Genomic DNA, 9,940 nt, shown 5'->3' on the forward strand with positions numbered 1-9,940 from the left:
CACCCCACCCAGCCTGGCACCCCGTCCAGCAGGCACACACCCCACCCAGCAGGCACACACCCCACCCAGCAGGCACACACCCCGTCCAGCCCGGCTCCCTGTCCAGCAGGCACACTCCCCGCCCAGCCTGGTGGCCCCACAGGCTGGCAGGGCCCGGGTCCCTCGGGGAGGCCCACCTCGGAAACTCTGGCTGAACCTCTTCTCCCGGGAGCGCCCCCCGTGGCTGCGGTGGAGCAAAGCCACGTACTGGGCCCTCATGGGGGCGGGGATGGCCGCGCCCTGGCCGCCCGCCCCGGGCAGGACTGGGGCCTGGCTCAGCTGCAGCTGCTCCAGCAGGCTGTGCAGGACCTGCTCCCCGGTCAGGCCCGTGCTGGGGCCGGCTAGGGACAGCGCCCAGAGCGCCCAGAGGAGCCGCATGGCACCACCCAGGAGGAAAGGGGGCCGCGGGAAGGGTCCAGGCCTGGCCAGGTGTGCCACCGGCAGGAGCTGGCCAGCTTTATAGCAGGCCTGGGGTGGGGGAGGGGAGACCGCACTCTGGGAGCTCTGGGACCAGACAGGCCTGGGGGGGGGGGTCTAGGAGGACACAAAGGCTATGGAGGCTGCACTGCATGTGAGCCTCCATTCTGGCTTAGGGGTGCTGACCAAATATTGGGGCCAGGGCCATGGCTCAAGGTGGGGCCCTTGCCTAGCGTTCTTTGGGTCTGGGCTTCATCCCAGCAATGGGGAGGGGTACCGGGAAGCCGGGAGGGCTCCATCCTCTGTTGGAGACAGTTGTCAGAATGCAGACCACAGATCTTCCTGGCCGTGACCAGCCCGAGAGGAGTAGATGTCTACCGGTCCACACCAGAGCTGGCCAGCACACAGCCGGCCACACAGCCCACCGAGCCGCGGCTGGGAGAGCTTGGGGCGCAAGCGCGAGTGGTGGAACCCAGTGTTTGCCCGGCTTCCTCGGCCAGGGTCTTGTTTAATTCGGAATGCCGTGCTCTGGTGTCTGGGAATTAAAGCTGGGAGTCGCTCGCTGCCCAGTCTTTTCCAGGGAAGCACTGGCAGTCCAACTGAGGACACTGCACTTGCCAGGCAAGCTCTTCCACTGGGCTGCATCCCAGCCCTGCCCTCATTTTTTAAATTAATTAATCTATTTATTTGACAGTCATGGGATTTGAACACTGGGCCTGGGCGCTGTCCCTCAGCTCTTCAGCTCAAGGCCAATGCTCTACCGTTTGAGCTACAGCACCACTTCCTGTTTTCTAGTGGTCTTATTGGAGATCCGAGTCTCACGGTCATTCCTGCCCGAGCTGGCTTTGAACCGCGATCCTCAGCTCTCCGCCTCGTGAGTGGCTGGGTGACAGGCGTGGGCCTCGGCGCCCGGCGAGGCTGCCACTTTCTGGGGCTCACATCCCAGTCTGGTCTCTAGCTGTCCGAAGCCCAGCCCGGCCCTGAGTGAGAGCGACACCGGAGCTGAGACCAGGCTGTTGGGTCTCGGGAGGGAGCTGTGGTCCACCACTTAGTGTCCAGAGTTTCCCGAGACACCGGACCGCTTCCTCAACGTGGATTTGAGCCCTGAAGGGTTGCTCTGGGCAGGCAGCCAGCCTCAAATGGGCTTCGCTGTGATTTAGGTGTCTCTGGTGCTCCACGCTGTTACTGGTTAACCTGGAGACCTCGCCGAGGGCTAACCAAGAAAGGAGGGGTGGGCAGCACGTGGAGGTCAGAGGGACCCAGGCCCAGAAGCAGGGCAGGCTCTGAGCTCAGCCAGAGTCTGGGGGCGTGGTCCCTCCAGGTCAGAGCCCGGCATCCAGTGGAGGCCTCCACACCAGCTACTAACCCCACGGGGCAGCTGCCCCTGCCCTGCCCCATGCCGGGCCCCGTGGCGTGAGCCTTCTCCCAGAGCAGCAGGGCTGGGGGGTGCTGGCCAGCAGGGGGATGGAAGGTGAGTTATCCCAGAAGCCATCCTCGTGTCACGTGATCATCCAGCATCTTAGCTTCTTTACCCTGCTTTTCTAAATTCAGCTTTTTGTGTGCCAGTCCTGGGGCCTGAACTCGGGGCCTGGGTGCTGTCCCTGAGGTTTTTTTGTAAGCTCTTCTGCGTGTGTGTGTGTGTGTGTGTGTGTGTGTTAATTGCAGATAAGAGTCTCCCATACTTTTCTGCCCAGGCTGGCTTCAAACGTGACCCTCAGATCTCAGCCCCCAGCATAGCTAGGATGACAGGCGTGAGCACCAGCTTCCGGGCCACACAACTGACTTTTATGCAACAACCCTGACCCCAGTCACCTCACTGAATTCTTTGATCATTTGTAGCTCTTTCATTCTTACATTTTCTAGATTAAAAATCTTTTTTTTTGTTTGTTCTAGGCACAAATCTTTAACATTTTTAGCTGGTAAATCCCCCTTTTGTCTGCATATTTCCTCTTCTGTTCTCTTTTTGCGGTTGCTCTTGCTGGGGTGGTGACAGGTGCCAGGTACCCGGGGCCTCCTGTTCTCCCTGACACCGGCCAGCCTTCCCGGCCTGCCTGCTATTGTCTGTTTCCCCCAGCTAGAATTTCCCAGAACAATGCTGAATCAAAGCTATGGTTGTAATATCATGATCTTCATCCTGGCTTTAGTGGAACTCCAGTAGTTTCCTACTAAAATGACCTTTGCAGCTGAGGTGAATGCATTTTGTGTTGTGAAGGAGATTTTGGAAATAGTTTGCAGGTGTTTTCCAGTTTTGTCTGTTGTTGTTGATTTTGTTGCTGGGGTTTGATCCTAGGGTCTCAAGCAGCCTAAGTGCTCTATCACTCAGCTTTATCCCAAGCACAAAAGTTTGCAGCTGGGCACCAGTGGCTCAAACCTGTCATCCTAGCTACTCAGGAGGCTGAGATCTGAGGATCACTGTTCAAAGCCAGCCCAGACAGGAAAGTCTGTGAGACTCTTCATTTTTTATTTTTCTTTTTGGTCAGTTGTGGGGCTTGAACTCAGGGCCTGGGTGCTGTCCCTGAGCTCTTTTGCTCAAGGTCTAATGCTGCACCACGTTGAGTCATAGCTCCACTTCCTTTTATCCGGTGGTTAGAGGTAAGAGTCTCAAGGATTTTCCTGGATGGGCTGGCTTTGAACCACAATCCTCAGATCTCAGCCTCCTGAGTAGGATTACAGGTGGGAGCAGCATCACTTGGCCTGTGAGATTCTGATCTCCAATTAGCCATCAAAAAAAAAAAAAAAAGGCTGGAAGTGTAGCTGTTACTCAAGAGGTAGAAAGCTAGCCTTGAGCACAAAAGCTCAGGGACAGTGCTCAGGGCCCAGAGTTCAAGCCCCAGGGCCCGCGCGCACACACACACACACACACACACACACACACACACACAAAACCACACAATCACAAATGAATATTGAGAATCAAGTGCTATAGCTTGTCTGTAATCATAGCTGCTCAGAAGGCTGAGATCTGAGGATTGCAGTTCAAAACCCACTTGGGCAGGGAAGTCTATGAGACTCTTATCTCCAATTAACCACTAAAAAGACAGATGTGGAGGTGTGGCTCAAGGGGTAGAGCACCAGCCTTGAGCAGAAGGGACAGCATCCTGACTTCAAGTTCCGGTACCAACAGACACACACAGTCAATATTGACTCATAGTCACTCGCTAGATATCAGGAGGAGAAGGGAGGAGGAGTCCTTGGCGGTTTTTTTCTACAGCTCAAGGTGCCACACGACCCTAAGGCTCGGAAGTCCCACTGTGTGGGACAGAATCGTGTGCACAAGAAGGAACAGAGCGTCCTTGCTTACACGTGCAAAAGACTGGAGGAGACTAGAGGTGCCTGCAGCTCAGCGTGGGAACAGCCCAGGAAGCGTCAAACACGCCGCTGGGGGGGATGCACAGCGTCCGCGGCCCCAGCAGCTGTCCGGGAGCAAAGGTCATCAGACTCGCTCACACTAGGGAACAGATTAATTCAGAAGTCATCTGCTGACCGTCTGCCAAGCGCAGAGGACCCAGCAGACTGCAGGCGGGAAGGCCAGACCACAAGCTGTTTGCTGGGTGTGTTTGCGCAGGCCCCGCCCTCTGGTTACCTCTGGTTTGTTTGTTCTCCTCGTGGTTTTGGTGACACCTGGGCCCCATCTTCCACAGGTCACTCCTCGCTGGGGGACACCTGGGCCTGAGCAGCAGGGAGACCCTGGAGTTGCACCCCTTCTGCCTGCGGCAGAAAACCACCAACCCAGCTGCAGACCAGGGCAGCAGTGCAGGGGCCAAAGCCCCCTCCTACTAAAGAAAGACTTGGCCCCCTCCAGAAAGCCGGCAGAAGGGGGCCCGGCCCAGCCCTGCCAACCTGCCCCTCCCAGTGCTAGACCCCACCCCTGCCCCAGACAAATCTGCCTGGGGACTCCGCAGCCAGAGGACCTGGGGCTGGGGATCTCCACAACCTCCCTCCTGCCTCCCTTTCTCTTCAATTAATTGAGCACATACTTTCTGAAGGAGTTGATGAGGGGCAGCTGCCCCCAGGAAGCTCAGGGGCAGGGTGGGCGGGTGCGGCAGCAGGAGGCTCTGCAGGCCCGGCCGGCCTGGTCACAGGGCTGGCCTGGCCACTCTCTCCCACCGCTGGCCGCCCTCAGGGAAAGCAGGGTGTGAGGTCCACGGCTCAGACCCAGGCCACCAGCACCTGCTCAGAAGAGGGGTGCCCACGGGACTACCTGACACCCCGACAGTGCCCACGGACCACCTGATACCCCGACAGTGCCCACAGGACCACCCGACACCCCAACAGTGCCCACAGGACCACCCGACACCCCAACAGTGCCCACGGACCACCCAACAGTGCCCATGGACCACTTGACACCCCAAGAGTGCCCACGAACCACCCGACAGTGCCCACGGACCACCTGACACCCTGACAGTGCCTATAGGACCACCTGACACCCCGACAGTGCCCACGGACCACCTGACACCCCGACAGTGCCCACGGACCACCTGACACCCCGACAGTGCCCACGGACCACCTGACACCCCAACAGTGCCTATAGGACCACCTGACACCCCGACAGTGCCCACGGACCACCTGACAGTGCCCATGGGACCACCTGACACCCCGAGAGTGCCCACGGACCACCTGACACCCCGACAGTGCCCACGGACAACCCGACACCCTGACAGTGCCCACGGACCACCTGACACCCCAACAATGCCCATGGACAACCCGACACCCTGACAGTGCCCACGGACCACCTGACACCCCAACAGTGCCCATGGACCACCTGACACCCTGACAATGCCCATGGACAACCCGACACCCCAACAGTGCCCACGGACCACCCGACACCCTGACAGTGCCCACGGACCACCTGACACCCCGCCAGTGCCCACGGACCACCTGACACCCCGACAGTGCCCACGGACCACCTGACACCCCGACAGTGCCCACAGACGACCCGACACCCCAACAGTGCCCATGGACCACCTGACACCCCAACAGTGCCCACGGACCACCCGACACCCCAACAGTGCCCACAGGACCACCTGACACTGACAGCCCGACAGTGCCCATGGACAACCCGACACCCTGACAGTGCCCACGGACCACCTGACACTGACACCCCGACAGTGCCCACAAACCACCCGACAGTGCCCACGGACGACCTGACACCCCGACAGTGCCCACAGGACCACCTGACACCCCGACAGTGCCCACGGACGACCTGACACCCCGACAGTGCCCACGGACGACCTGACACCCCGACAGCGCCCACAGGACCACCTGACACCCCGACAGTGCCCACGGACGACCCGACAGTGCCCACGGACGACCTGATACCCCGACAGTGCCCATGGACGACCTGACACCCTGACAGTGCCCACAGGACCACCTGACACCCCGACAGTGCCCACAGGACCACCTGACACCCCGACAGTGCCCACGGACGACCTGACACCCCGACAGTGCCCACAGGACCACCCGACACCCCGACAGTGCCCACGGACGACCCGACAGTGTCCACGGACGACCCGACAACCCGACAGTGCCCACGGACGACCTGACACCCCGACAGTGCCCACAGGACCACCCGACACCCCGACAGTGCCCACGGACGACCCGACACCCCGACAGTGCCCACGGATGACCTGACACCCCGACAGTGCCCACGGATGACCTGACACCCCGACAGTGCCCACGGACGACCCGACACCCTGACAGTGCCCACGGGAGCAACCGACACCCTGACAGTGCCCACGGACGACCCGACAGTGTCCACGGACGACCCGACAACCCGACAGTGCCCACGGACGACCCGACACCCCAACAGTGCCCACGGACGACCCGACAGTGCCCACGGACGACCCGACACCCCGACAGTGCCCACGGATGACCTGACACCCCGACAGTGCCCACGGATGACCTGACACCCCGACAGTGCCCACGGACGACCTGACACCCCGACAGTGCCCACGGACGACCTGACACCCCGACAGTGCCCACGGACGACCTGACACCCCGACAGTGCCCACGGACGACCTGACACCCCGACAGTGCCCACAGGACCACCCGACACCCCGACAGTGCCCACGGACCACCTGACACCCCGACAGTGCCCACGGACGACCCGACAGTGCCCACGGACGACCCGACACCCCGACAGTGCCCACGGACGACCCGACACCCTGACAGTGCCCACGGGACCAACCGACACCCTGACAGTGCCCACGGACGACCCGACAGTGCCCACGGACGACCTGACACCCCGACAGTGCCCACGGACGACCCGACAGTGCCCACGGACGACCTGACACCCCGACAGTGCCCACGGACGACCCGACACCCCGACAGTGCCCACGGACGACCTGACACCCCGACAGTGCCCACGGACGACCCGACAGTGCCCACGGACGACCTGACACCCCGACAGTGCCCACGGGACCAACCGACACCCCGACAGTGCCCACGGACGACCCGACAGTGCCCACGGACGACCCGACAGTGTCCACGGACGACCCGACACCCCGACAGTGCCCACGGACGACCCGACAGTGTCCACGGACGACCTGACACCCCGACAGTGCCTACGGACACCCCGACAGTGCCCACGGGACCACTCAACACCCCGACAGTGCCCACGGACGACCCGACAGTGCCTGAAGTGCGGGGAGGAGCCGTGGCAGGGCCCAGCGGAGAGCATTTGTGCAACAGGAGTGGTCTTGGCTTCAATCACGTCAACAAGGAAGGGGAATGGGGGGCTATCGTCAGCAATCAGCCCCCCACATCGTGGGCAGGCAAAGCTGCACGCAGGCCTCGGCTTTGCATATTTGCTTAGCTACACAGAACGCCTGGGTGGCCAGGGGCAGCTGGGGGCCTCGCTCGGGAACTCACCAGCGCCGCTCTGGAGAGTGTTGCTTAGCAACCGTCACGTGGGATGCAGGGGACCCGAAAGATGTTTTGGTCCCTTGGCCTGGGAGAGAGGTACATTGGCAGGGGGGTTGGGGAGACTACTAAAATCCTGCTGCTAGTTGTATGCCACAAACTCAAGTAAACCAAGAAATCAAATGAAAATTGGACCCCAATCCACACCCCAAAGGAACTCTGTTTAACTTTCAGGGCAGAAGTTGTAGGAGAACAAAGTGAGATGCAGGTAGGAAGGTGGGCCTGGAGACATTGTGGGAAGAGGGCGCTGGGTGGGCAGAGTGAGGCCGGGCTGCGGTGTGGAGCAGAGGCAGCTGCTGCCACTACCACCCAAGCCACAGCGCGCCCAGCTTTGGTGGTCAATTGGCACTAAGAGCCTGATGGATGTCCCTGCCTGGGCTGGCTTCACTCCTGGTCCTCAGATCTCAGACTCGGGAGAAGCTAGGATTGCATCACAGGTGGGAGCTGCTGGCGCCCAGCAGTCCTAGCACTTTTGCCTTCTGAATCCTGTCATTCGAGGCGTCAAGGGAGACGCCACTGTGGAGGCCACTGGCAGGGGGCGGGGGGGGGGGGGGGGGCCTGACATAGCCAGCTAGGCCATTGGTCAGTACTTACCCATTAGGTCGTGCGGAAGTGGGGTGACCCTGTCATGGCCGTGGGGTACAGATAGGGCAGGGGCCAGCCAGGCGCTCTGGACACACCCCTCAGCACAGGGCACACAGAGGGGCTGGGACAGCAGCCCACCTGGCATGCAAGTCTGGCCACTCCAGACGACTCTGATGTGATGAGAGCTCTGGTCTGGAGCTGTTTCCTGTGGCCCTCAGCAGGCTGAAAGACCAAGACCACCCTTCCTAGCACTGGGCAGCCCCACTCTCCAGGTCTCTTCCCTTCCAGTGCCACATCTCAATGACTTGGCACACCCAAGCCCCAGGGGACCGGGCCTCCAAGGAGCTCCGGTGCGCAGCAGGAAGGCTAACCCCCAATGCCAGTTCCTGGAGGGGCAGCTCAGGTCCAGGGTGGGGGGCAAAAGGTAAGTAATCCTAGCTACTCCAGGGGTTGAGATCTGAAGATCACAGTTCGAAGCCAGCCAGGGCAGAAGAGTCCATGAGACTTATCTCCAATTAAGCACCAGAAAAGCACAAAAAAAGTGGAGCTGAGCCGGGCCCCGGTGGCTCATGCCTGTAATCCTAGCTACTTAGGAGGCTGAGATCTGAGGACTGTGGTTCAAAGCCAGGAAAGTCCGTGAGACTCTTATCTCCAATAAACCACTAGAAAAACCGGAAGTGGCGCTGTGGCTCAAGCGGTATAGTGCTCGCCTTGAGCTGAAGAGCTGAGGGACAGACAGCACCCAGAGTTTAAGCCCCACGACCAACTAAAAAAGTGGAGCTGTGACTCAAGGGGTAGAACACTAGCCTTCAGCAAAAAAGATCAGGGACAGCACGAGTGCTCCAAGTTCAAGCCTCAGGGCCAGCACACACACACACAGAGGTAAGTTCTAGAACATCCCTACCATACACCTACCATATGCCAAGGCATAGGCCAGGACGTGGCGGGTTAGGCTCTCGTCACTGTGCTGGCTTGAAGCGCATGGGGACAGCTTGGGGGCCGGCCTGGTGCAGGGCCGGCCCGGATCAGATCACAGAGGAATGGCACAGTGCTCGTCAGCTACAGGATTCTTTTGCATAAGACACGCAATAGTTCCTTTTTGCCATGACACCTTTTATTTACCTATTATTTACCTATCCTGCATCTGTGGATAGCATTTGCATGTCTGTTGGGTTTATGCCTTGCAATGGAACTGTTTCTTGAGAACCGCCGACCTACCATCCCATGTGACCGTGTCTCTTTGGGTCTCCCCAGCAACGTACCACGCTCACATCCTTGCCAACATGCCTGGCTTCTACAAAAATACCAAAGCTCTTCATGCACAAGTGGCACAGCATTTGGCTTACAGTTCTCGGGTAGCCACAAGTGATGACTCTGCACATGCTTCCACCATCTGTGGGAGACGCTGTCCGAGTTGCTCGGGACAGCTGAGCACATGCAGGCTAACGTCCCCCTCAGTGTCTGCAGGGCCACAGGGTTCAGGTGCTGTGTGGGCCCACAGGAAGCCAAGGCCTCGTGGGCTCCGGAGGTGGAGCTGCACACAGAAAGCCAGACCCGTCCACGTGTCCTGCCCCACAGCTCCACACACCCTGTCCTAACCCTCCACCGGCTTTCCAGGAGCTGTGACCTCCATACTTTCACAGGGGCAGGAAAGGTGAGGTCAGGAATCTCAGCCACTCTCCAAGGTTGAATGCTTTGGAGTGGTGGAGCCCAAGGCCTGAACTCAGCATTTTTCCACAGGCAGGGCTCTGTGGAACCAGCCCCAGGGGCATGCCCATGTGTGGATGGAGGCCAGCAGCTACAAGCACAAGGCACTGGCCTAGCACAGCTGGGGGAAGCAGCGGTGGAGGCTCAGGGCCCCCAGGGAGGGCCGGTGGCGGGGACACTGACCACAGTGCCAGGCCCGAGACAGCCTCTGCGGTCTGTCTGGAAGGCTGGGAAAGGCCTGCTGTCTTCACAGCGAAGAAGCAAACCAGGA

The sequence above is a fragment of the Dipodomys spectabilis genome, unplaced genomic scaffold, assembly GCF_019054845.1.
Source record: "Dipodomys spectabilis isolate Male_0828 unplaced genomic scaffold, ASM1905484v1 ptg000854l, whole genome shotgun sequence".
Classification (NCBI taxonomy): domain Eukaryota; kingdom Metazoa; phylum Chordata; class Mammalia; order Rodentia; family Heteromyidae; genus Dipodomys; species Dipodomys spectabilis.